General features: G+C 35.9%; 18 non-coding genes across 18 annotated transcripts; all 18 read left to right on the forward strand.

The window, feature by feature from the left end:
* The first annotated feature begins 44 nt into the window (after positions 1-44).
* Positions 45-117, forward strand: TRNAR-ACG (transfer RNA arginine (anticodon ACG)). Its single transcript has one exon. It is a non-coding gene; the product is annotated as a tRNA-Arg (tRNA).
* A 2,243-nt stretch (positions 118-2,360) lies between these two features.
* TRNAC-ACA (transfer RNA cysteine (anticodon ACA)) lies at positions 2,361-2,433 on the forward strand. The gene has a single exon. It is a non-coding gene; the product is annotated as a tRNA-Cys (tRNA).
* A 506-nt stretch (positions 2,434-2,939) lies between these two features.
* On the forward strand, positions 2,940-3,012 carry TRNAR-ACG (transfer RNA arginine (anticodon ACG)). The gene has a single exon. It is a non-coding gene; the product is annotated as a tRNA-Arg (tRNA).
* Positions 3,013-6,411: 3,399 nt separating this feature from the next.
* On the forward strand, positions 6,412-6,484 carry TRNAR-ACG (transfer RNA arginine (anticodon ACG)). The gene has a single exon. It is a non-coding gene; the product is annotated as a tRNA-Arg (tRNA).
* A 2,243-nt stretch (positions 6,485-8,727) lies between these two features.
* TRNAC-ACA (transfer RNA cysteine (anticodon ACA)) lies at positions 8,728-8,800 on the forward strand. Its single transcript has one exon. It is a non-coding gene; the product is annotated as a tRNA-Cys (tRNA).
* A 506-nt stretch (positions 8,801-9,306) lies between these two features.
* On the forward strand, positions 9,307-9,379 carry TRNAR-ACG (transfer RNA arginine (anticodon ACG)). The gene has a single exon. It is a non-coding gene; the product is annotated as a tRNA-Arg (tRNA).
* Positions 9,380-10,464: 1,085 nt separating this feature from the next.
* On the forward strand, positions 10,465-10,537 carry TRNAC-ACA (transfer RNA cysteine (anticodon ACA)). The gene has a single exon. It is a non-coding gene; the product is annotated as a tRNA-Cys (tRNA).
* Positions 10,538-12,200: 1,663 nt separating this feature from the next.
* On the forward strand, positions 12,201-12,273 carry TRNAH-AUG (transfer RNA histidin (anticodon AUG)). Its single transcript has one exon. It is a non-coding gene; the product is annotated as a tRNA-His (tRNA).
* Positions 12,274-14,517: 2,244 nt separating this feature from the next.
* On the forward strand, positions 14,518-14,590 carry TRNAR-ACG (transfer RNA arginine (anticodon ACG)). Its single transcript has one exon. It is a non-coding gene; the product is annotated as a tRNA-Arg (tRNA).
* Positions 14,591-15,097: 507 nt separating this feature from the next.
* TRNAR-ACG (transfer RNA arginine (anticodon ACG)) lies at positions 15,098-15,170 on the forward strand. The gene has a single exon. It is a non-coding gene; the product is annotated as a tRNA-Arg (tRNA).
* A 506-nt stretch (positions 15,171-15,676) lies between these two features.
* Positions 15,677-15,749, forward strand: TRNAC-ACA (transfer RNA cysteine (anticodon ACA)). Its single transcript has one exon. It is a non-coding gene; the product is annotated as a tRNA-Cys (tRNA).
* Positions 15,750-17,416: 1,667 nt separating this feature from the next.
* On the forward strand, positions 17,417-17,489 carry TRNAR-ACG (transfer RNA arginine (anticodon ACG)). Its single transcript has one exon. It is a non-coding gene; the product is annotated as a tRNA-Arg (tRNA).
* Positions 17,490-18,574: 1,085 nt separating this feature from the next.
* Positions 18,575-18,647, forward strand: TRNAR-ACG (transfer RNA arginine (anticodon ACG)). The gene has a single exon. It is a non-coding gene; the product is annotated as a tRNA-Arg (tRNA).
* A 507-nt stretch (positions 18,648-19,154) lies between these two features.
* On the forward strand, positions 19,155-19,227 carry TRNAR-ACG (transfer RNA arginine (anticodon ACG)). The gene has a single exon. It is a non-coding gene; the product is annotated as a tRNA-Arg (tRNA).
* A 505-nt stretch (positions 19,228-19,732) lies between these two features.
* TRNAR-GCG (transfer RNA arginine (anticodon GCG)) lies at positions 19,733-19,805 on the forward strand. The gene has a single exon. It is a non-coding gene; the product is annotated as a tRNA-Arg (tRNA).
* A 1,663-nt stretch (positions 19,806-21,468) lies between these two features.
* TRNAH-AUG (transfer RNA histidin (anticodon AUG)) lies at positions 21,469-21,541 on the forward strand. The gene has a single exon. It is a non-coding gene; the product is annotated as a tRNA-His (tRNA).
* A 1,664-nt stretch (positions 21,542-23,205) lies between these two features.
* Positions 23,206-23,278, forward strand: TRNAR-GCG (transfer RNA arginine (anticodon GCG)). Its single transcript has one exon. It is a non-coding gene; the product is annotated as a tRNA-Arg (tRNA).
* A 1,666-nt stretch (positions 23,279-24,944) lies between these two features.
* TRNAH-AUG (transfer RNA histidin (anticodon AUG)) lies at positions 24,945-25,017 on the forward strand. The gene has a single exon. It is a non-coding gene; the product is annotated as a tRNA-His (tRNA).
* The last annotated feature ends 194 nt before the right edge of the window (positions 25,018-25,211 follow it).

Genomic DNA, 25,211 nt, shown 5'->3' on the forward strand with positions numbered 1-25,211 from the left:
AGGCTCAAAAACAGGAAAGACACTTCAATTACTATAATACACGTGGGCCAGTGGCGCAATGGATAACGCGTCTGACTACGGATCAGAAGATTGTAGGTTCGACTCCTTCCTGGCTCGCTTATATTGCCATGATCGTATAGTGGTTAGTACTCTGCGTTGTGGCCGCAGCAACCCCGGTTCGAAAACAGGTCACGGCATTTTGATTTTGTTTCTCAATCATCCATTTTATCACAATACTGAATCTTGAGAAAATTTCAGAAAATAAGCAGATTCTTTGAAGGTGCTTGCACTATTTGTGTTTAATGCTTATTATAAAGCTATCTTAACATGCTTTGAATAATTTAATTGTGAATTATTGTACTAAAGGACTGGGAATTTGACATAAATTCTGGAATTCAGGAAACAAGAATGTTTGGGCTCTGTCTAAGTAAGTTCATCACATTTTTTAAAGATCTTTTAGCAGTCACAAGGATTATTTTACCTAAAACGTTTTTGGGAAACAATCCCTGCAGATAGTGTACAGTCAATTACCAAAATGTGATTCTGTATATACTTCAATAACCATAAAACTCTGAAAAAAGGCTCAAAAACAGGAAAGACACTTCAATTACTACAAAACATGTGGGCCAGTGGCGCAATGGATAACGCATCTGACTTTATATTAGAAGATTGTAGGTTCGACTCCTACCTGGCTCGCTTATATTGCCTTGATTGCATAGTGGTTAGTACTCTGCGTTGTGGCCGCAGCAACCCCGGTTCGAAAACAGGTCACGGCATTTTGATTTTGTTTCTCAATCATCCATTTTTTCACAATACTGAATCTTAAGAAAATTTCAGAAAGTAAGCAGATTCTTTGAAGGTGCTTGCACTATTTGTGTTTAATGCTTATTATAAAGCTATCTTAACATGCTTTGCATAATTTAATTGTGAATTATTGTACTAAAGGACTGGGAATTTGACATAAATTCTGGAATTCAGGAAAGAAGAATGTTTGGGCTCTGTCTGAGTAAGTTCATCACATTTTTGAAAGATCTTTTAGCAGTCACAAGGATTATTTTACCTAAAACGTTTTAGGGAAACAATCCCTGCAGATAGTGTACAGTCAATTTCCAAAATGTGATTCTGTATATACTTCAATAACCATAAAACTCTGAAAAAAGGCTCAAAAACAGGAAAGACACTTCAATTACTACAAAACACATGGGCCAGTGGCGCAATGGATAACGCGTCTGACTACGGATCAGAAGATTGTAGGTTCGACTCCTTCCTGGCTAGCTTATATTGCCATGATCGTATAGTGGTTAGTACTCTGCGTTGTGGCCGCAGCAACCCCAGTTCGAAAACAGGTCACGGCATTTTGATTTTGTTTCTCAATCATCCATTTTATCACAATACTGAATCTTGAGAAAACTTCAGAAAATAAGCAGATTCTTTGAAGGTGCTTGCACTATTTGTGTTTAATGCTTATTATAAAGCTATCTTAACATGCTTTGAATAATTTAATTGTGAATTATTGTACTAAAGGACTGGGAATTTGACATAAATTCTGGAATTCAGGAAACAAGAATGTTTGGGCTCTGTCTGAGTAAGTTCATCACATTTTTTAAAGATCTTTTAGCAGTCACAAGGATTATTTTACCTAAAACGTTTTTGGGAAACAATCCCTGCAGATAGTGTACAGTCAATTTCCAAAATGTGATTCTGTATATACTTCAATAACCATAAAACTCTGAAAAAAGGCTCAAAAACAGGAAAGACACTTCAATTGCTACAAAACATGTGGGCCAGTGGCGCAATGGATAACGCATCTGACTTTATATTAGAAGATTGTAGGTTCGACTCCTACCTGGCTCGCTTATATTGCCTTGATCGCATAGTGGTTAGTACTCTGCGTTGTGGCCACAGCAACCCCGGTTCGAAAACAGGTCACGGCATTTTGATTTTGTTTCTCAATCATCCATTTTTTCACAATACTGAATCTTAAGAAAATTTCAGAAAGTAAGCAGATTCTTTGAAGGTGCTTGCACTATTTGTGTTTAATGCATATTATAAAGCTATCTTAACATGCTTTGAATAATTTATTTGTGAATTATTGTACTAAAGTACTTGGAATTTGACATAAATTCTAGAATTCAGGAAAGAAGAATGTTTGGGCTTCCTTCTGAGTAAGATCATCACATTTTTGAAATATCTTTTAGCAGTCACAATTATTATTTTACCTAAAACGTTTTTGGGAAACAATCCCTGCAGATAGTGTACAGTCAATTTCCAAAATGTGATTCTGTATATACTTCAATAACCATATAACTTTAAAACAGGCTCAAAAACAGGAAAGACACTTCAATTACTACAGGGCACCTGGGCCAGTGGCGCAATGGATAACGTGTCTGACTACAGATCATAAGTTTGTAGGTTCGACTCCTACCTGGCTCGCTTAAATTGACGTGATTGTATAGTGGATAGTACTCTGCGTTGGGGCCGCAGCAACCCCGGTTCGAAAATGGGTCACAGCATTTTGATTTTGTTTCACAATCATCCATTTTTTCACAATACTGAATCTTAAGAAAATTTCAGAAAGTAAGCAGATTCTTTGAAGGTGCTTGCACTATTTGTGTTTAATGCTTATTATAAAGCTATCTTAACATGCTTTGAATAATTTAATTGTGAATTATTGTACTAAAGGACTGGGAATTTGACATAAATTCTGGAATTCAGGAAAGAAGAATGTTTGGGCTCTGTCTGAGTAAGTTCATCACATTTTTGAAAGATCTTTTAGCAGTCACAAGGATTATTTTACCTAAAACGTTTTAGGGAAACAATCCCTGCAGATAGTGTACAGTCAATTTCCAAAATGTGATTCTGTATATACTTCAATAACCATAAAACGCTGAAAAAAGGCTCAAAAACAGGAAAGACACTTCAATTACTATAAAACACGTGGGCCAGTGGCGCAATGGATAACGCATCTGACTACGGATCAGAAGATTGTAGGTTCGACTCCTTCCTGGCTCGCTTATATTGCCATAATCGTATAGTGGTTAGTACTCTGCGTTGTGGCCGCAGCAACCCCGGTTCGAAAACAGATCACGGCATTTTGATTTTGTTTCTCAATCATCCATTTTATCACAATACTGAATCTTGAGAAAATTTCAGAAAATAAGCAGATTCTTTGAAGGTGCTTGCACTATTTGTGTTTAATGCTTATTATAAAGCTATCTTAACATGCTTTGAATAATTTAATTGTGAATTATTGTACTAAAGGTCTGGGAATTTGACATAAATTCTGGAATTCAGGAAAGAAGAATGTTTGGGCTCTGTCTGAGTAAGTTCATCACATTTTTTAAAGATCTTTTAGCAGTCACAAGGATTATTTTACCTAAAACGTTTTTGGGAAACAATCCCTGCAGATAGTGTACAGTCAATTTCCAAAATGTGATTCTGTATATACTTCAATAACCATAAAACTCTGAAAAAAGGCTCAAAAACAGGAAAGACACTTCAATTACTACAAAACACGTGGGCCAGTGGCACAATGGATAACGCGTCTGACTGTGGATCTGTAGATTGTAGGTTCTACTTCTACCTGGCTCGCTTATATTGCCTTGATCATATAGTGGTTAGTACTCTTCGTTGTGGCCGCAGCAACCCTGGTTCGAATCCGGGTCACGGCATTTTGATTTTGTTTCTCAATCATCCATTTTTTCACAATATTGAATCTTAAGAAAATTTCAGAAAGTAAGCAGATTCTTTGAAGGTGCTTGCACTATTTGTGTTTAATGCTTATTATAAAGCTATCTTAACATGCTTTGAATAATTTAATTGTGAATTATTTTACTAAAGGACTAAGAATTTGACATAAATTCTAGAATTCAGGAAAGAAGAATGTTTGGGCTCTGTCTGAGTAAGTTCATTACATTTTTTAAAGATCTTTCAGCAGTCACAATGATTATTGTGCCTAAAACATTTTTGGGAAACAATCCCTGCAGATAGTGTACAGTCAATTTCCAAAATGTGATTCTGTATACACTTCAATAACCATAAAACTTTAAAACAGGCTCAAAAACAGGAAAGACTCTTCAATTGCTACAAGACACCTGGGACAGTGGGCAATGGATAACGCGTCTGACTATAGATCAGAAGATTATAGGTTCGACTCCTACCTAGCTCACTTAAATTGTCATGATCGTATAGAGGTTAGTACTCTGCGTTGTGGCCGCAGCAACCCCGGTTCGAATCCGGGTCACGGTGTTTTGATTTTGTTTCTCAATCATCCATTTTTTCACAATACTGAATCTTAAGAAAATTTCAGAAAGTAAGCAGATTCTTTGAAGGTGCTTGCACTATTTGTGTTTAATGATTATTATAAAGCTATCTTAACATGCTTTGAAAAAATTATTTGTGAATTATTGTACTAAAGGACTGGGAATTTGACATAAATTCTGGAATTCAGGAAGGAAGAATGTTTGGGCTCAGTCTGAGTAAGTTCATTACATTTTTTAAAGATCTTTTAGCAGTCACAAGGATTATTGTACCTAAAACGTTTTTGGGAAACAATCCCTGCAGATAGTGTACAGTCAATTTCCAAAATGTGATTCTGTATATACTTCAATAACCATAAAACTCCAAAACTGGCTCAAAAACAGGAAAGACACTTCAATTACTACAGGCTACCTGGGCCAGTGGTGCAATGGATAACGTGTCTGACTATGGATCATAAGTTTGTGGGTTCGACTCCTACCTGGCTCGCATAAATTGCCGTCATTGTATAGTAGTTAGTACTCTGCGTTGTGGCTGCAGCAACCCCATTTCGAAAACGGGTCACAGCATTTTGATTTTGTTTCTCAATCATCCATTTTTTCACATTACTGAATCTGAAGAAAATTTCAGAAAGTAAGCAGATTCTTTGAAGGTGCTTGCACTATTTGTGTTTAATGCTTATTATAAAGCTATCTTAACATGTTTTGAATAATTTAATTGTGAATTATTGTACTAAAGGACTGGGAATTTGACATAAATTCTGGAATTCAGGAAAGAAGAATGTTTGGGCTCTGTCTGAGTAAGTTCATCACATTTTTTAAAGATCTTTTAGCAGTCACAAGGATTATTTTACCTAAAACGTTTTTGGGAAACAATCCCTGCAGATAGTGTACAGTCAATTTCCAAAATGTGATTCTGTATATACTTCAATAACCATAAAACTCTGAAAAAAGGCTCAAAAACAGGAAAGACACTTCAATTACTACAAAACACATGGGCCAGTGGCGCAATGGATAACGCGTCTGACTACGGATCAGAAGATTGTAGGTTCGACTCCTTCCTGGCTAGCTTATATTGCCATGATCGTATAGTGGTTAGTACTCTGCGTTGTGGCCGCAGCAACCCCGGTTCGAAAACAGGTTACGGCATTTTGATTTTGTTTCTCAATCATCCATTTTATCACAATACTGAATCTTGGGAAAACTTCAGAAAATAAGCAGATTCTTTGAAGGTGCTTGCACTATTTGTGTTTAATGCTTATTATAAAGCTATCTTAACATGCTTTGAATAATTTAATTGTGAATTATTGTACTAAAGGACTGGGAATTTGACATAAATTCTGGAATTCAGGAAACAAGAATGTTTGGGCTCTGTCTGAGTAAGTTCATCACATTTTTTAAAGATCTTTTAGCAGTCACAAGGATTATTTTACCTAAAACGTTTTTGGGAAACAATCCCTGCAGATAGTGTACAGTCAATTTCCAAAATGTGATTCTGTATATACTTCAATAACCATAAAACTCTGAAAAAAGGCTCAAAAACAGGAAAGACACTTCAATTACTACAAAACATGTGGGCCAGTGGCGCAATGGATAACGCATCTGACTTTATATTAGAAGATTGTAGGTTCGACTCCTACCTGGCTCGCTTATATTGCCTTGATCGCATAGTGGTTAGTACTCTGCGTTGTGGCCGCAGCAACCCCGGTTCGAAAACAGGTCACGGCATTTTGATTTTGTTTCTCAATCATCCATTTTTTCACAATACTGAATCTTAAGAAAATTTCAGAAAGTAAGCAGATTCTTTGAAGGTGCTTGCACTATTTGTGTTTAATGCATATTATAAAGCTATCTTAACATGCTTTGAATAATTTATTTGTGAATTATTGTACTAAAGTACTTGGAATTTGACATAAATTCTAGAATTCAGGAAAGAAGAATGTTTGGGCTTCCTTCTGAGTAAGATCATCACATTTTTGAAATATCTTTTAGCAGTCACAATTATTATTTTACCTAAAACGTTTTTGGGAAACAATCCCTGCAGATAGTGTACAGTCAATTTCCAAAATGTGATTCTGTATATACTTCAATAACCATAAAACTCTGAAAAAAGGCTCAAAAACAGGAAAGACACTTCAATTACTATAATACACGTGGGCCAGTGGCGCAATGGATAACGCGTCTGACTACGGATCAGAAGATTGTAGGTTCGACTCCTTCCTGGCTCGCTTATATTGCCATGATCGTATAGTGGTTAGTACTCTGCGTTGTGGCCGCAGCAACCCCGGTTCGAAAACAGGTCACGGCATTTTGATTTTGTTTCTCAATCATCCATTTTATCACAATACTGAATCTTGAGAAAATTTCAGAAAATAAGCAGATTCTTTGAAGGTGCTTGCACTATTTGTGTTTAATGCTTATTATAAAGCTATCTTAACATGCTTTGAATAATTTAATTGTGAATTATTGTACTAAAGGACTGGGAATTTGACATAAATTCTGGAATTCAGGAAACAAGAATGTTTGGGCTCTGTCTAAGTAAGTTCATCACATTTTTTAAAGATCTTTTAGCAGTCACAAGGATTATTTTACCTAAAACGTTTTTGGGAAACAATCCCTGCAGATAGTGTACAGTCAATTACCAAAATGTGATTCTGTATATACTTCAATAACCATAAAACTCTGAAAAAAGGCTCAAAAACAGGAAAGACACTTCAATTACTACAAAACATGTGGGCCAGTGGCGCAATGGATAACGCATCTGACTTTATATTAGAAGATTGTAGGTTCGACTCCTACCTGGCTCGCTTATATTGCCTTGATTGCATAGTGGTTAGTACTCTGCGTTGTGGCCGCAGCAACCCCGGTTCGAAAACAGGTCACGGCATTTTGATTTTGTTTCTCAATCATCCATTTTTTCACAATACTGAATCTTAAGAAAATTTCAGAAAGTAAGCAGATTCTTTGAAGGTGCTTGCACTATTTGTGTTTAATGCTTATTATAAAGCTATCTTAACATGCTTTGCATAATTTAATTGTGAATTATTGTACTAAAGGACTGGGAATTTGACATAAATTCTGGAATTCAGGAAAGAAGAATGTTTGGGCTCTGTCTGAGTAAGTTCATCACATTTTTGAAAGATCTTTTAGCAGTCACAAGGATTATTTTACCTAAAACGTTTTAGGGAAACAATCCCTGCAGATAGTGTACAGTCAATTTCCAAAATGTGATTCTGTATATACTTCAATAACCATAAAACTCTGAAAAAAGGCTCAAAAACAGGAAAGACACTTCAATTACTACAAAACACATGGGCCAGTGGCGCAATGGATAACGCGTCTGACTACGGATCAGAAGATTGTAGGTTCGACTCCTTCCTGGCTAGCTTATATTGCCATGATCGTATAGTGGTTAGTACTCTGCGTTGTGGCCGCAGCAACCCCAGTTCGAAAACAGGTCACGGCATTTTGATTTTGTTTCTCAATCATCCATTTTATCACAATACTGAATCTTGAGAAAACTTCAGAAAATAAGCAGATTCTTTGAAGGTGCTTGCACTATTTGTGTTTAATGCTTATTATAAAGCTATCTTAACATGCTTTGAATAATTTAATTGTGAATTATTGTACTAAAGGACTGGGAATTTGACATAAATTCTGGAATTCAGGAAACAAGAATGTTTGGGCTCTGTCTGAGTAAGTTCATCACATTTTTTAAAGATCTTTTAGCAGTCACAAGGATTATTTTACCTAAAACGTTTTTGGGAAACAATCCCTGCAGATAGTGTACAGTCAATTTCCAAAATGTGATTCTGTATATACTTCAATAACCATAAAACTCTGAAAAAAGGCTCAAAAACAGGAAAGACACTTCAATTGCTACAAAACATGTGGGCCAGTGGCGCAATGGATAACGCATCTGACTTTATATTAGAAGATTGTAGGTTCGACTCCTACCTGGCTCGCTTATATTGCCTTGATCGCATAGTGGTTAGTACTCTGCGTTGTGGCCACAGCAACCCCGGTTCGAAAACAGGTCACGGCATTTTGATTTTGTTTCTCAATCATCCATTTTTTCACAATACTGAATCTTAAGAAAATTTCAGAAAGTAAGCAGATTCTTTGAAGGTGCTTGCACTATTTGTGTTTAATGCATATTATAAAGCTATCTTAACATGCTTTGAATAATTTATTTGTGAATTATTGTACTAAAGTACTTGGAATTTGACATAAATTCTAGAATTCAGGAAAGAAGAATGTTTGGGCTTCCTTCTGAGTAAGATCATCACATTTTTGAAATATCTTTTAGCAGTCACAATTATTATTTTACCTAAAACGTTTTTGGGAAACAATCCCTGCAGATAGTGTACAGTCAATTTCCAAAATGTGATTCTGTATATACTTCAATAACCATATAACTTTAAAACAGGCTCAAAAACAGGAAAGACACTTCAATTACTACAGGGCACCTGGGCCAGTGGCGCAATGGATAACGTGTCTGACTACAGATCATAAGTTTGTAGGTTCGACTCCTACCTGGCTCGCTTAAATTGACGTGATTGTATAGTGGATAGTACTCTGCGTTGGGGCCGCAGCAACCCCGGTTCGAAAATGGGTCACAGCATTTTGATTTTGTTTCACAATCATCCATTTTTTCACAATACTGAATCTTAAGAAAATTTCAGAAAGTAAGCAGATTCTTTGAAGGTGCTTGCACTATTTGTGTTTAATGCTTATTATAAAGCTATCTTAACATGCTTTGAATAATTTAATTGTGAATTATTGTACTAAAGGACTGGGAATTTGACATAAATTCTGGAATTCAGGAAAGAAGAATGTTTGGGCTCTGTCTGAGTAAGTTCATCACATTTTTGAAAGATCTTTTAGCAGTCACAAGGATTATTTTACCTAAAACGTTTTAGGGAAACAATCCCTGCAGATAGTGTACAGTCAATTTCCAAAATGTGATTCTGTATATACTTCAATAACCATAAAACGCTGAAAAAAGGCTCAAAAACAGGAAAGACACTTCAATTACTATAAAACACGTGGGCCAGTGGCGCAATGGATAACGCGTCTGACTACGGATCAGAAGATTGTAGGTTCGACTCCTTCCTGGCTCGCTTATATTGCCATGATCGTATAGTGGTTAGTACTCTGCGTTGTGGCCGCAGCAACCCCGGTTCGAAAACAGATCACGGCATTTTGATTTTGTTTCTCAATCATCCATTTTATCACAATACTGAATCTTGAGAAAATTTCAGAAAATAAGCAGATTCTTTGAAGGTGCTTGCACTATTTGTGTTTAATGCTTATTATAAAGCTATCTTAACATGCTTTGAATAATTTAATTGTGAATTATTGTACTAAAGGTCTGGGAATTTGACATAAATTCTGGAATTCAGGAAAGAAGAATGTTTGGGCTCTGTCTGAGTAAGTTCATCACATTTTTTAAAGATCTTTTAGCAGTCACAAGGATTATTTTACCTAAAACGTTTTTGGGAAACAATCCCTGCAGATAGTGTACCGTCAATTTCCAAAATGTGATTCTGTATATACTTCAATAACCATAAAACTCTGAAAAAAGGCTCAAAAACAGGAAAGACACTTCAATTACTACAAAACATGTGGGCCAGTGGCGCAATGGATAACGCATCTGACTTTATATTAGAAGATTGTAGGTTCGACTCCTACCTGGCTCGCTTATATTGCCTTGATCGCATAGTGGTTAGTACTCTGCGTTGTGGCGGCAGCAACCCCGGTTCGAAAATAGGTCACGGCATTTTGATTTTGTTTCTCAATCATCCATTTTTTCACAATACTGAATCTTAAGAAAATTTCAGAAAGTAAGCAGATTCTTTGAAGGTGCTTGCACTATTTGTGTTTAATGCTTATTATAAAGCTATCTTAACATGCTTTGAATAATTTATTTGTGAATTATTGTACTAAAGTACTTGGAATTTGACATAAATTCTAGAATTCAGGAAAGAAGAATGTTTGGGCTTCCTTCTGAGTAAGTTCATCACATTTTTGAAATATCTTTTAGCAGTCACAATTATTATTTTACCTAAAACGTTTTTGGGAAACAATCCCTGCAGATAGTGTACAGTCAAGTTCCAAAATGTGATTCTGTATATACTTCAATAACCATATAACTTTAAAACAGGCTCAAAAACAGGAAAGACACTTCAATTGCTACAGGGCACCTGGGCCAGTGGCGCAATGGATAACGTGTCTGACTACAGATCATAAGTTTGTAGGTTCGACTCCTACCTGGCTCGCTTAAATTGACGTGATCGTATAGTGGTTAGTACTCTGCGTTGTGGCCGCAGCAACCCCGGTTCGAAAACGGGTCACAGCATTTTGATTTTGTTTCACAATCATCCATTTTTTCACAATACTGAATCTTAAGAAAATTTCAGAAAGTAAGCAGATTCTTTGAAGGTGCTTGCACTATTTGTGTTTAATGCTTATTATAAAGCTATCTTAACATGCTTTGAATAATTTAATTGTGAATTATTTTACTAAAGGACTGGGAATTTGACATAAATTCTGGAATTCAGGAAAGAAGAATGTTTGGGCTCTGTCTGTGTAAGTTCATCACATTTTTTAAAGATCTTTTAGCAGTCACAAGGATTATTTTACCTAAAACGTTTTTGGGAAACAATCCCTGCAGATAGTGTACAGTCAATTACCAAAATGTGATTCTGTATATACTTCAATAACCATAAAATTCTGAAAACAGGCTCAAAAACAGGAAAGACTCTTCAATTACTACAAGATACCCGGGACAGTGGGCAATGGATAACGTGTCTGACTACGGATCTGTAGATTGTAGGTTCGACTCCTACTTGGCTCGCCTCAATTGCCGTGATCGTATAGTGGTTAGTACTCTGCGTTGTGTCCGCAGCAACCCCGGTTCGAATCCAGGTCACGGCATTTTGATTTTGTTTCTCAATCATCCATTTTTTCACAATACTGAATCTTAAGAAAATTTCAGAAAGTAAGCAGATTCTTTGAAGGTGCTTGCACTATTTGTGTTTAATGCTTATTATAAAGCTATCTTAACATGCTTTGAATAATTTAATTGTGAATTATTGTACTAAAGTACTGGGAATTTGACATAAATTCTAGAATTCAGGAAAGAAGAATGTTTGGGCTTCCTTTTGAGTAAGTTCATCACATTTTTGAAATATCTTTTAGCAGTCACAATTATTATTTTACCTAAAACGTTTTTGGGAAACAATCCCTGCAGATAGTCTACAGTCAATTTCCAAAATGTGATTCTGTATATACTTCAATAACCATAAAACTCTGAAAATAGGCTCAAAAACAGGAAAGACACTTCAATTACTACAAAACACGTGGGCCAGTGGAGCAATGGATAACGCGTCTGACTACGGATCAGAAGATTGTAGGTTCGACTCCTACCTGGCTCGCTTAGGTTGCCTTGATCGCATAGTGGTTAGTACTCTGCGTTGTGGCCGCAGCAACCCCGGTTCGAAAACAGGTCATGGCATTTTGATTTTGTTTCTCAATCATCCATTTTTTCACAATACTGAATCTTAAGAAAATTTCAGAAAGTAAGCAGATTCTTTGAAGGTGCTTGCACTATTTGTGTTTAATGCTTATTATAAAGCTATCTTAACATGCTTTGAATAATTTAATTGTGAATTATTTTACTAAAGGACTGGGAATTTGACATAAATTCTGGAATTCAGGAAAGAAGAATGTTTTTGCTCTGTCTGAGTAAGTTCATTACATTTTTGAAAGATCTTTTAGCAGTCACAAGGATTATTGTACCTAAAACGTTTTTGGTAATCAATCCCTGCAGATAGTGTACAGTCAATTTCCAAAATGTGATTCTGTATATACTTCAATAACCATAAAACTTTAAAACAGGCTCAAAAACAGGAAAGACACTTAAATTGCTACAGGGCACCTGGGCCAGTGGCGCAATGGATAACGTGTCTGACTATGGATCATAAGTTTGTAGGTTCGACTCCTACCTGGCTCTCTTAAATTGCCATGATCGTATAGTGGTTAGTACTCTGCGTTGTGGCCGCAGCAACCCCGGTTCGAATTCGGGTCACAGCATTTTGATTTTGTTTCTCAATCATCCATTTTTTCACAATACTGAATCTGAAGAAAATTTCAGAAAGTAAGCAGATTCTTTGAAGGTGCTTGCACTATTTGTGTTTAATGCTTATTATAAAGCTATCTTAACATGCTTTGAATAATTTAATTGTGAATTATTGTACTAAAGTACTTGGAATTTGACATAAATTCTAGAATTCAGGAAAGAAGAATGTTTGGGCTTCCTTCTGAGTAAGTTCATCACATTTTTGAAATATCTTTTAGCAGTCACAATTATTATTTTACCTAAAACGTTTTTGGGAAACAATCCCTGCAGATAGTGTACAGTCAATTTACAAAATGTGATTCTGTATACACTTCAATAACCATAAAACTCTGAAAATAGGCTCAAAAACAGGAAAGACACTTCAATTACTACAAAACACTTGGGCCAGTGGTGCAATGGATAACGCGTCTGAATACAGATCAGAAGATTGTAGGTTCGACTCCTACCTGGCTCGCTTATATTTTCATGATTGTACAGTGGTTAGTACTCTGCATTGTGGCCGCAGCAACCACGGTTCGAAAATGGGTCTCGGCATTATGATTTTGTTTCTCAATCATCCATTTTTTCACAATACTGAATCTTAAGAAAATTTCAGAAAGTAAGAAGATTCTTTGAAGGTGCTTGCACTATTTGTGTTTAATGCTTATTATAAAGCTTTCTTAACATGCTTTGAATAATTTAATTGTGAATTATTTTAATAAAGGACTGGGAATTTGACATAAATTCTGGAATTCAGGAAAGAAGAATGTTTGGGCTCTGTCTGAGTAAGTTCATTACATTTTTGAAAGATCTTTTAGCAGTCACAAGGATTATTGTACCTAAAACATTTTTGGGAAACAATCCCTGCAGATAGTGTACAGTCAATTTACAAAATGTGATTCTGTATACACTTCAATAACCATAAAACTCTGAAAATAGGCTCAAAAACAGGAAAGACACTTCAATTACTACGAAACACTTGGGCCAGTGGTGCAATGGATAACGCGTCTGAATACAGATCAGAAGATTGTAGGTTCGACTCCTACCTGGCTTGCTTATATTTCCATGATTGTACAGTGGTTAGTACTCTGCGTTGTGGCCGCAGCAACCACGGTTCGAAAATGGGTCTCAGCATTATGATTTTGTTTCTCAATCATCCATTTTTTCACAATACTGAATCTTAAGAAAATTTCAGAAAGTAAGCAGATTCTTTGAAGGTGCTTGCACTATTTGTGTTTAATGCTTATTATAAAGCTATCTTAACATGCTTTGAATAATTTAATTGTGAATTATTTTACTAAAGGACTGGGAATTTGACATAAATTCTGGAATTCAGGAAAGAAGAATGTTTGGGCTCTGTCTGTGTAAGTTCATCACATTTTTTAAAGATCTTTTAGCAGTCACAAGGATTATTTTACCTAAAACGTTTTTGGGAAACAATCCCTGCAGATAGTGTACAGTCAATTACCAAAATGTGATTCTGTATATACTTCAATAACCATAAAATTCTGAAAACAGGCTCAAAAACAGGAAAGACTCTTCAATTACTACAAGATACCCGGGACAGTGGGCAATGGATAACGTGTCTGACTATGGATCTGTAGATTGTAGGTTCGACTCCTACTTGGCTCGCCTAAATTGCCGTGATCGTATAGTGGTTAGTACTCTGTGTTGTGTCCGCAGCAACCCCGGTTCGAATCCAGGTCACGGCATTTTGATTTTGTTTCTCAATCATCCATTTTTTCACAATACTGAATCTTAAGAAAATTTCAGAAAGTAAGCAGATTCTTTGAAGGTGCTTGCACTATTTGTGTTTAATGCTTATTATAAAGCTATCTTAACATGCTTTGAATAATTTAATTGTGAATTATTGTACTAAAGTACTGGGAATTTGACATAAATTCTAGAATTCAGGAAAGAAGAATGTTTGGGCTTCCTTCTGAGTAAGTTCATCACATTTTTGAAATATCTTTTAGCAGTCACAATTATTATTTTACCTAAAACGTTTTTGGGAAACAATCCCTGCAGATAGTCTACAGTCAACTTCCAAAATGTGATTCTGTATACACTTCAATAACCATAAAACTCTGAAAATAGGCTCAAAAACAGGAAAGACACTTCAATTTCTACAAAACACTTGGGCCAGTGGCGCAATGGATAACGCGTCTGACTACGGATCAGAAGATTGTAGGTTCGACTCCTACCTGGCTCGCTTATATTGCCTTCATCGTATAGTGGTTAGTACTCTGAGTTGTGGCCGCAGCAACCCCAGTTCGAAAACAGGTCACGGCATTTTGAATTTGTTTCTCAATCATCCATTTTTTCACAATACTGAATCTTAAGAAAATTTCAGAAAGTAAGCAGATTCTTTGAAGGTGCTTGCACTATTTGTGTTTAATGCTTATTATAAAGCTATCTTAACATGCTTTGAATAATTTAATTGTGAATTATTGTACTAAAGTACTTGGAATTTGACATAAATTCTAGAATTCAGGAAAGAAGAATGTTTGGGCTTCCTTCTGAGTAAGTTCATCACATTTTTTAAATATCTTTTAGCAGTCACAATTATTATTTTACCTAAAACGTTTTTGGGAAACAATCCCTGCAGATAGTGTACAGTCAATTTCCAAAATGTGATTCTGTATACACTTCAATAACCATAAAACTCTGAAAATAGGCTCAAAAACAGGAGAGACACTTCAATTACTACAAAACACTTGGGCCAGTGGCGCAATGGATAACGCGTCTGACTACGGATCAGAAGATTGTAGGTTCGACTCCTACCTGGCTCGCTTATATTGCATTGATTGCATAGTGGTTAGTACTCTGCGTTTTGGCCGCAGCAACCCCGGTTCGAAAACAGATCACGGCATTTTGATTTTGTTTCTCAATCATCCATTTTTTCACAAAACTCATTCTTAAGAAAATTTCAGAAAGTAAGCAGATTCTTTGAAGGTGCTTGCACTATTTGTGTTTAATGCTTATTATAAAGCTATCTTAAGATGCTTTGAATAATTTAATTGTGAATTATTTTACTAAAGGACTGGGAATTTGACATAAATTCTGGAATTCAGGAAAGAAGAATGTTTGTGCTCTGTCTGAGTAAGTTCATTACATTTTTGAAAGATCTTTTAGCAGTCACAAAGATTATTGTACCTAAAACGTTTTTGGGAATCAATCCCTGCAGATAGCGTACAGTCAATTTCCAAAATGTGATTCTGTATACACTTCAATAACCATAAAACTCTGAAAACAGGCTCAAAAACAGGAAAGACACTTCAATTTCTACAAAACACTTGGGCCAGTGGCGCAATGGATAACGCGTCTGACTACAGATCAGAAGATTGTAGGTTCGACTCCTACCTGGCTCGCTTATATTGCCATGATCGTATAGTGGTTAGTACTCTGAGTTGTGGCCGCAGCAACCCCAGTTCGAAAACAGGTCACGGCATTTTGATTTTGTTTCTCAATCATCCATTTTTTCACAATACTGAATCTTAAGAAAATTTCAGAAAGTAAGCAGATTCTTTGAAGGTGCTTGCACTATTTGTGTTTAATGCTTATTATAAAGCTATCTTAACATGCTTTGAATAATTTAATTGTGAATTATTTTAATAAAGGACTGGGAATTTGACATAAATTCTGGAATTCAGGAAAGAAGAATGTTTGGGCTCTGTCTGAGTAAGTTCATTACAGTTTTGAAAGATCTTTTAGCAGTCACAAAGATTATTGTACCTAAAACATTTTTGGGAAACAATCCCTGCAGATAGTGTACAGTCAATTTCCAAAATGTGATTCTGTATATACTTCAATAACCATAAAACTCTGAAAACAGGCTCAAAAACAGGAAAGACACTTCAATTACTACAAGGCAACTGGTCCGGTGGCGCAATGGATAACGCGTCTGACTACGGATCAGAAGATTGTTGGTTCAATTTCTATCTGGCTCGCTTATATTTCCATGATTGTACAGTGGTTTGTACTCTGCGTTGTGGCCGCAGCAACCCTGGTTCGAAAATGGGTCTTGGCATTATGATTTTGTTTCTCAATCATCCATTTTTTCACAATACTGAATCTTAAGAAAATTACAGAAAGTATGAAGATTCTTTGAAGGTGCTTGCACTATTTGTGTTTAATGCTTATTATAAAGCTATCTTAACATGCTTTGAATAATTTAATTGTGAATTATTGTACTAAAGGACTGGGAATTTGACATAAATTCTGGAATTCAGGAAAGAAGAATGTTTGGGCTCTGTCTGAGTAAGTTCATCACATTTTTTAAAGATCTTTTAGCAGTCACAAGGATTATTTTACCTAAAACGTTTTTGGGAAACAATCCCTGCAGATAGTGTACAGTCAATTACCAAAATGTGATTCTGTATATACTTCAATAACCATAAAATTCTGAAAACAGGCTCAAAAACAGGAAAGACACTTCTATTACTACAAGACACCCGGGACAGTGGGCAATGGATAACGTGTATGACTATGGATCTGTAGATTGTAGGTTCGACTCCTACCTGGCTCGCTTAATTTGCCGTGATCGTATAGTGGTTAGTACTCTGAGTTGTGGCCGCAGCAACCCCGGTTCGAAAACAGGTCATGGCATTTTGATTTTGTTTCTCAATCATCCATTTTTTCACAATACTGAATCTTAAGAAAATTTCAGAAAGTAAGCAGATTCTTTGAAGGTGCTTGCACTATTTGTGTTTAATGCTTATTATAAAGCTATCTTAACATGCTTTGAATAATTTAATTGTGAATTATTGTACTAAAGTACTTGGAATTTGACATAAATTCTAGAATTCAGGAAAGAAGAATGTTTGGGCTTACTTCTGAGTAAGTTCATCACATTTTTGAAATATCTTTTAGCAGTCACAAGGATTATTATTTTACCTAAAACGTTTTTGGGAAACAATCCCTGCAGATAGTGTACAGTCAATTTCCAAAATGTGATTCTGTATACACTTCAATAACCATAAAACTCTGAAAATAGGCTCAAAAACAGGAAAGACACTTCAATTTCTACAAAACACTTGGGCCAGTGGCACAATGGATAACGCGTCTGACTACGGATCAGAAGGATGTTGGTTCAATTCCTACCTGGCTCGCTTATATTTCCATGATTGTACAGTGGTTTGTACTCTGCGTTGTGGCCGCAGCAACCCTGGTTTGAAAATGGGTCTTGGCATTATGATTTTGTTTCTCAATCATCCATTTTTTCACAATACTGAATCTTAAGAAAATTTCTGAAAGTAAGAAGAATCTTTGACGGTGCTTGCACTATTTGTGTTTAATGCTTATTATAAAGCTATCTTAACATGCTTTGAATAATTTAATTGTGAATTATTGTACTAAAGGACTGGGAATTTGACATAAATTCTGGAATTCAGGAAAGAAGAATGTTTGGGCTCTGTCTGAGTAAGTTCATCACATTTTTTAAAGATCTTTTAGCAGTCACAAGGATTATTTTACCTAAAACGTTTTTGGGAAACAATCCCTGCAGATAGTGTACAGTCAATTACCAAAATGTGATTCTGTATATACTTCAATAACCATAAAATTCTGAAAACAGGCTCAAAAACAGGAAAGACACTTCTATTACTACAAGACACCCGGGACAGTGGGCAATGGATAATGTGTCTGACTATGGATCTGTAGATTGTAGGTTTGACTCCTACCTGGCTCGCTTAATTTGCCGTGATCGTATAGTGGTTAGTACTCTGTGTTGTGGCCACAGCAACCCCGGTTCGAATCCGGGTCACAGCATTTTGATTTTGTTTCTCAATCATCCATTTTTTCACAATACTGAATCTTAAGAAAATTTCAGAAAGTAAGCAAATTCTTTGAAGGTGCTTGCACTATTTGTGTTTAATGCTTATTATAAAGCTATCTTAACATGCTTTGAATAATTTAATTGTGAATTATTGTACTAAAGGACTGGGAATTTGACATAAATTCTAGAATTCAGGAAAGTAGAATGTTTGGGCTTCCTTCTGAGTAAGTTCATCACATTTTTGAAATATCTTTTAGCAGTCACAATTATTATTTTACCTAAAACGTTTTTGGGAAACAATCCCTGCAGATAGTCTACAGTCAATTTCCAAAATGTGATTCTGTATATACTTCAATAACCATAAAACTCTGAAAATAGGCTCAAAAACAGGAACGACACTTCAATTATTACAGAACACGTGGGCCAGTGGCGCAATGGATAACGCGTCTGACTACGGATCAGAAGATTGTAGGTTCGACTCCTACCTGGCTCGCTTATATTGCCTTGATCGCATAGTGGTTAGTACTCTGCGTTGTGGCCGCAGCAACCCCGGTTCGAAAACAGGTCACAGCATTTTGATTTTGTTTCTCAATCATCCATTTTTTCACAAAACTCAATCTTAAATAAATTTCAGAAAGTAAACAGATTCTTTGAAGGTGCTTGCACTATTTGTGTTTAATGCTTATTATAAAGCTATCTTAACATGCTTTGAATAATTTAATTGTGAATTATTGTACTAAAGTACTTGGAATTTGACATAAATTCTTGAATTCAGGAAAGAAGAATGTTTGGACTTCCTTCTGAGTAAGTTCATCACATTTTTTAAATATCTTTTAGCAGTCACAATTATTATTTTACCTAAAACGTTTTTGGGAAACAATCCCTGCAGATAGTGTACAGTCAATTTCCAAAATGTGATTCTGTATACACTTCAATAACCATAAAACTCTGAAAATCGGCTCAAAAACAGGAAAGACACTTCAATTACTACAAAACACTTGGGCCAGTGGCGCAATGGATAACGCGTCTGACTACGTATCAGAAGATTGTAGGTTCGACTCCTACCTGGCTCGCTTATATTGCCTTGATCGTATAGTGGTTAGTACTCTGAGTTGTGGCCGCAGCAACTCCAGTTTGAAAACAGGTCACGGCATTTTGATTTTGTTTCTCAATCATCCATTTTTTCACAATACTGAATCTTAAGAAAATTTCAGAAAGTAAGCAGATTCTTTGAAGGTGCTTGCACTATTTGTGTTTAATGCTTATTATAAAGCTATCTTAACATGCTTTGAATAATTTAATTGTGAATTATTGTACTAAAGGACTGGGAATTTGACATAAATTCTGGAATTCAGGAAAGAAGAATGTTTGGGCTCTGTCTGAGTAAGTTCATCACATTTTTTAAAGATCTTTTAGCAGTCACAAGGATTATTTTACCTAAAACGTTTTTGGGAAACAATCCCTGCAGATAGTGTACAGTCAATTTCCAAAATGTGATTCTGTATATACTTCAATAACCATAAAACTCCAAAACTGGCTCAAAAACAGGAAAGACACTTCAATTACTACAGGGCACCTGGGCCAGTGGCGCAATGGATAACGTGTCTGACTGCGGATCATAAGTTTGTAGGTTCGACTCCTACCTGGCTCGCTTAAATTGACGTGATCGTGTAGTGGTTAGTACTCTGCGTTGTGGCCGCAGCAACCCCGGTTTGAAAACAGGTCACGGCATTTTGATTTTGTTTCTCAATCATCCATTTTTTCACAATACTGAATCTTAAGAAAATTTCAGAAAGTAAGCAGATTCTTTGAAGGTGCTTGCACTATTTGTGTTTAATGCTTATTATAAAGCTATCTTAACATGCTTTGAATAATTTAATTGTGAATTATTTTACTAAAGGACTGGGAATTTGACATAAATTCTGGAATTCAGGAAAGAAGAATGTTTGGGCTCTGTCTGTGTAAGTTCATCACATTTTTTAAAGATCTTTTAGCAGTCACAAGGATTATTTTACCTAAAACGTTTTTGGGAAACAATCCCTGCAGATAGTGTACAGTCAATTACCAAAATGTGATTCTGTATATACTTCAATAACCATAAAATTCTGAAAACAGGCTCAAAAACAGGAAAGACTCTTCAATTACTACAAGATACCCGGGACAGTGGGCAATGGATAACGTGTCTGACTACGGATCTGTAGATTGTAGGTTCGACTCCTACTTGGCTCGCCTCAATTGCCGTGATCGTATAGTGGTTAGTACTCTGCGTTGTGTCCGCAGCAACCCCGGTTCGAATCCAGGTCACGGCATTTTGATTTTGTTTCTCAATCATCCATTTTTTCACAATACTGAATCTTAAGAAAATTTCAGAAAGTAAGCAGATTCTTTGAAGGTGCTTGCACTATTTGTGTTTAATGCTTATTATAAAGCTATCTTAACATGCTTTGAATAATTTAATTGTGAATTATTGTACTAAAGTACTGGGAATTTGACATAAATTCTAGAATTCAGGAAAGAAGAATGTTTGGGCTTCCTTTTGAGTAAGTTCATCACATTTTTGAAATATCTTTTAGCAGTCACAATTATTATTTTACCTAAAACGTTTTTGGGAAACAATCCCTGCAGATAGTCTACAGTCAATTTCCAAAATGTGATTCTGTATATACTTCAATAACCATAAAACTCTGAAAATAGGCTCAAAAACAGGAAAGACACTTCAATTACTACAAAACACGTGGGCCAGTGGAGCAATGGATAACGCGTCTGACTACGGATCAGAAGATTGTAGGTTCGACTCCTACCTGGCTCGCTTAGGTTGCCTTGATCGCATAGTGGTTAGTACTCTGCGTTGTGGCCGCAGCAACCCCGGTTCGAAAACAGGTCACGGCATTTTGATTTTGTTTCTCAATCATCCATTTTTTCACAATACTGAATCTTAAGAAAATTTCAGAAAGTAAGCAGATTCTTTGAAGGTGCTTGCACTATTTGTGTTTAATGCTTATTATAAAGCTATCTTAACATGCTTTGAATAATTTAATTGTGAATTATTTTACTAAAGGACTGGGAATTTGACATAAATTCTGGAATTCAGGAAAGAAGAATGTTTTTGCTCTGTCTGAGTAAGTTCATTACATTTTTGAAAGATCTTTTAGCAGTCACAAGGATTATTGTACCTAAAACGTTTTTGGTAATCAATCCCTGCAGATAGTGTACAGTCAATTTCCAAAATGTGATTCTGTATATACTTCAATAACCATAAAACTTTAAAACAGGCTCAAAAACAGGAAAGACACTTAAATTGCTACAGGGCACCTGGGCCAGTGGCGCAATGGATAACGTGTCTGACTATGGATCATAAGTTTGTAGGTTCGACTCCTACCTGGCTCTCTTAAATTGCCATGATCGTATAGTGGTTAGTACTCTGCGTTGTGGCCGCAGCAACCCCGGTTCGAATTCGGGTCACAGCATTTTGATTTTGTTTCTCAATCATCCATTTTTTCACAATACTGAATCTGAAGAAAATTTCAGAAAGTAAGCAGATTCTTTGAAGGTGCTTGCACTATTTGTGTTTAATGCTTATTATAAAGCTATCTTAACATGCTTTGAATAATTTAATTGTGAATTATTGTACTAAAGTACTTGGAATTTGACATAAATTCTAGAATTCAGGAAAGAAGAATGTTTGGGCTTCCTTCTGAGTAAGTTCATCACATTTTTGAAATATCTTTTAGCAGTCACAATTATTATTTTACCTAAAACGTTTTTGGGAAACAATCCCTGCAGATAGTGTACAGTCAATTTACAAAATGTGATTCTGTATACACTTCAATAACCATAAAACTCTGAAAATAGGCTCAAAAACAGGAAAGACACTTCAATTACTACAAAACACTTGGGCCAGTGGTGCAATGGATAACGCGTCTGAATACAGATCAGAAGATTGTAGGTTCGACTCCTACCTGGCTCGCTTATATTTTCATGATTGTACAGTGGTTAGTACTCTGCGTTGTGGCCGCAGCAACCACGGTTCGAAAATGGGTCTCGGCATTATGATTTTGTTTCTCAATCATCCATTTTTTCACAATACTGAATCTTAAGAAAATTTCAGAAAGTAAGAAGATTCTTTGAAGGTGCTTGCACTATTTGTGTTTAATGCTTATTATAAAGCTTTCTTAACATGCTTTGAATAATTTAATTGTGAATTATTTTAATAAAGGACTGGGAATTTGACATAAATTCTGGAATTCAGGAAAGAAGAATGTTTGGGCTCTGTCTGAGTAAGTTCATTACATTTTTGAAAGATCTTTTAGCAGTCACAAGGATTATTGTACCTAAAACATTTTTGGGAAACAATCCCTGCAGATAGTGTACAGTCAATTTACAAAATGTGATTCTGTATACACTTCAATAACCATAAAACTCTGAAAATAGGCTCAAAAACAGGAAAGACACTTCAATTACTACGAAACACTTGGGCCAGTGGTGCAATGGATAACGCGTCTGAATACAGATCAGAAGATTGTAGGTTCGACTCCTACCTGGCTTGCTTATATTTCCATGATTGTACAGTGGTTAGTACTCTGCGTTGTGGCCGCAGCAACCACGGTTCGAAAATGGGTCTCAGCATTATGATTTTGTTTCTCAATCATCCATTTTTTCACAATACTGAATCTTAAGAAAATTTCAGAAAGTAAGCAGATTCTTTGAAGGTGCTTGCACTATTTGTGTTTAATGCTTATTATAAAGCTATCTTAACATGCTTTGAATAATTTAATTGTGAATTATTTTACTAAAGGACTGGGAATTTGACATAAATTCTGGAATTCAGGAAAGAAGAATGTTTGGGCTCTGTCTGTGTAAGTTCATCACATTTTTTAAAGATCTTTTAGCAGTCACAAGGATTATTTTACCTAAAACGTTTTTGGGAAACAATCCCTGCAGATAGTGTACAGTCAATTTCCAAAATGTGATTCTGTATATACTTCAATAACCATAAAACTCCAAAACTGGCTCAAAAACAGGAAAGACACTTCAATTACTACAGGGCACCTGGGCCAGTGGCGCAATGGATAACGTGTCTGACTGCGGATCATAAGTTTGTAGGTTCGACTCCTACCTGGCTCGCTTAAATTGACGTGATCGTGTAGTGGTTAGTACTCTGCGTTGTGGCCGCAGCAACCCCGGTTTGAAAACAGGTCACGGCATTTTGATTTTGTTTCTCAATCATCCATTTTTTCACAATACTGAATCTTAAGAAAATTTCAGAAAGTAAGCAGATTCTTTGAAGGTGCTTGCACTATTTGTGTTTAATGCTTATTATAAAGCTATCTTAACATGCTTTGAATAATTTAATTGTGAATTATTTTACTAAAGGACTGGGAATTTGACATAAATTCTGGAATTCAGGAAAGAAGAATGTTTGGGCTCTGTCTGTGTAAGTTCATCACATTTTTTAAAGATCTTTTTTTGGCAGTCACAAGGATTATTTTACCTAAAACGTTTTTGGGAAACAATCCCTGCAGATAGTGTACAGTCAATTACCAAAATGTGATTCTGTATATACTTCAATAACCATAAAATTCTGAAAACAGGCTCAAAAACAGGAAAGACTCTTCAATTACTACAAGATACCCGGGACAGTGGGCAATGGATAACGTGTCTGACTACGGATCTGTAGATTGTAGGTTCGACTCCTACTTGGCTCGCCTCAATTGCCGTGATCGTATAGTGGTTAGTACTCTGTGTTGTGTCCGCAGCAACCCCGGTTCGAATCCAGGTCACGGCATTTTGATTTTGTTTCTCAATCATCCATTTTTTCACAATACTGAATCTTAAGAAAATTTCAGAAAGTAAGCAGATTCTTTGAAGGTGCTTGCACTATTTGTGTTTAATGCTTATTATAAAGCTATCTTAACATGCTTTGAATAATTTAATTGTGAATTATTGTACTAAAGTACTGGGAATTTGACATAAATTCTAGAATTCAGGAAAGAAGAATGTTTGGGCTTCCTTTTGAGTAAGTTCATCACATTTTTGAAATATCTTTTAGCAGTCACAATTATTATTTTACCTAAAACGTTTTTGGGAAACAATCCCTGCAGATAGTCTACAGTCAATTTCCAAAATGTGATTCTGTATATACTTCAATAACCATAAAACTCTGAAAATAGGCTCAAAAACAGGAAAGACACTTCAATTACTACAAAACACGTGGGCCAGTGGAGCAATGGATAACGCGTCTGACTACGGATCAGAAGATTGTAGGTTCGACTCCTACCTGGCTCGCTTAGGTTGCCTTGATCGCATAGTGGTTAGTACTCTGCGTTGTGGCCGCAGCAACCCCGGTTCGAAAACAGGTCACGGCATTTTGATTTTGTTTCTCAATCATCCATTTTTTCACAATACTGAATCTTAAGAAAATTTCAGAAAGTAAGCAGATTCTTTGAAGGTGCTTGCACTATTTGTGTTTAATGCTTATTATAAAGCTATCTTAACATGCTTTGAATAATTTAATTGTGAATTATTTTACTAAAGGACTGGGAATTTGACATAAATTCTGGAATTCAGGAAAGAAGAATGTTTTTGCTCTGTCTGAGTAAGTTCATTACATTTTTGAAAGATCTTTTAGCAGTCACAAGGATTATTGTACCTAAAACGTTTTTGGTAATCAATCCCTGCAGATAGTGTACAGTCAATTTCCAAAATGTGATTCTGTATATACTTCAATAACCATAAAACTTTAAAACAGGCTCAAAAACAGGAAAGACACTTAAATTGCTACAGGGCACCTGGGCCAGTGGCGCAATGGATAACGTGTCTGACTATGGATCATAAGTTTGTAGGTTCGACTCCTACCTGGCTCTCTTAAATTGCCATGATCGTATAGTGGTTAGTACTCTGCGTTGTGGCCGCAGCAACCCCGGTTCGAATTCGGGTCACAGCATTTTGATTTTGTTTCTCAATCATCCATTTTTTCACAATACTGAATCTGAAGAAAATTTCAGAAAGTAAGCAGATTCTTTGAAGGTGCTTGCACTATTTGTGTTTAATGCTTATT

Source organism: Taudactylus pleione, unplaced genomic scaffold, assembly GCF_031769625.1.
Source record: "Taudactylus pleione unplaced genomic scaffold, aTauple2 ptg000551l, whole genome shotgun sequence".
Lineage (NCBI taxonomy): Eukaryota > Metazoa > Chordata > Amphibia > Anura > Myobatrachidae > Taudactylus > Taudactylus pleione.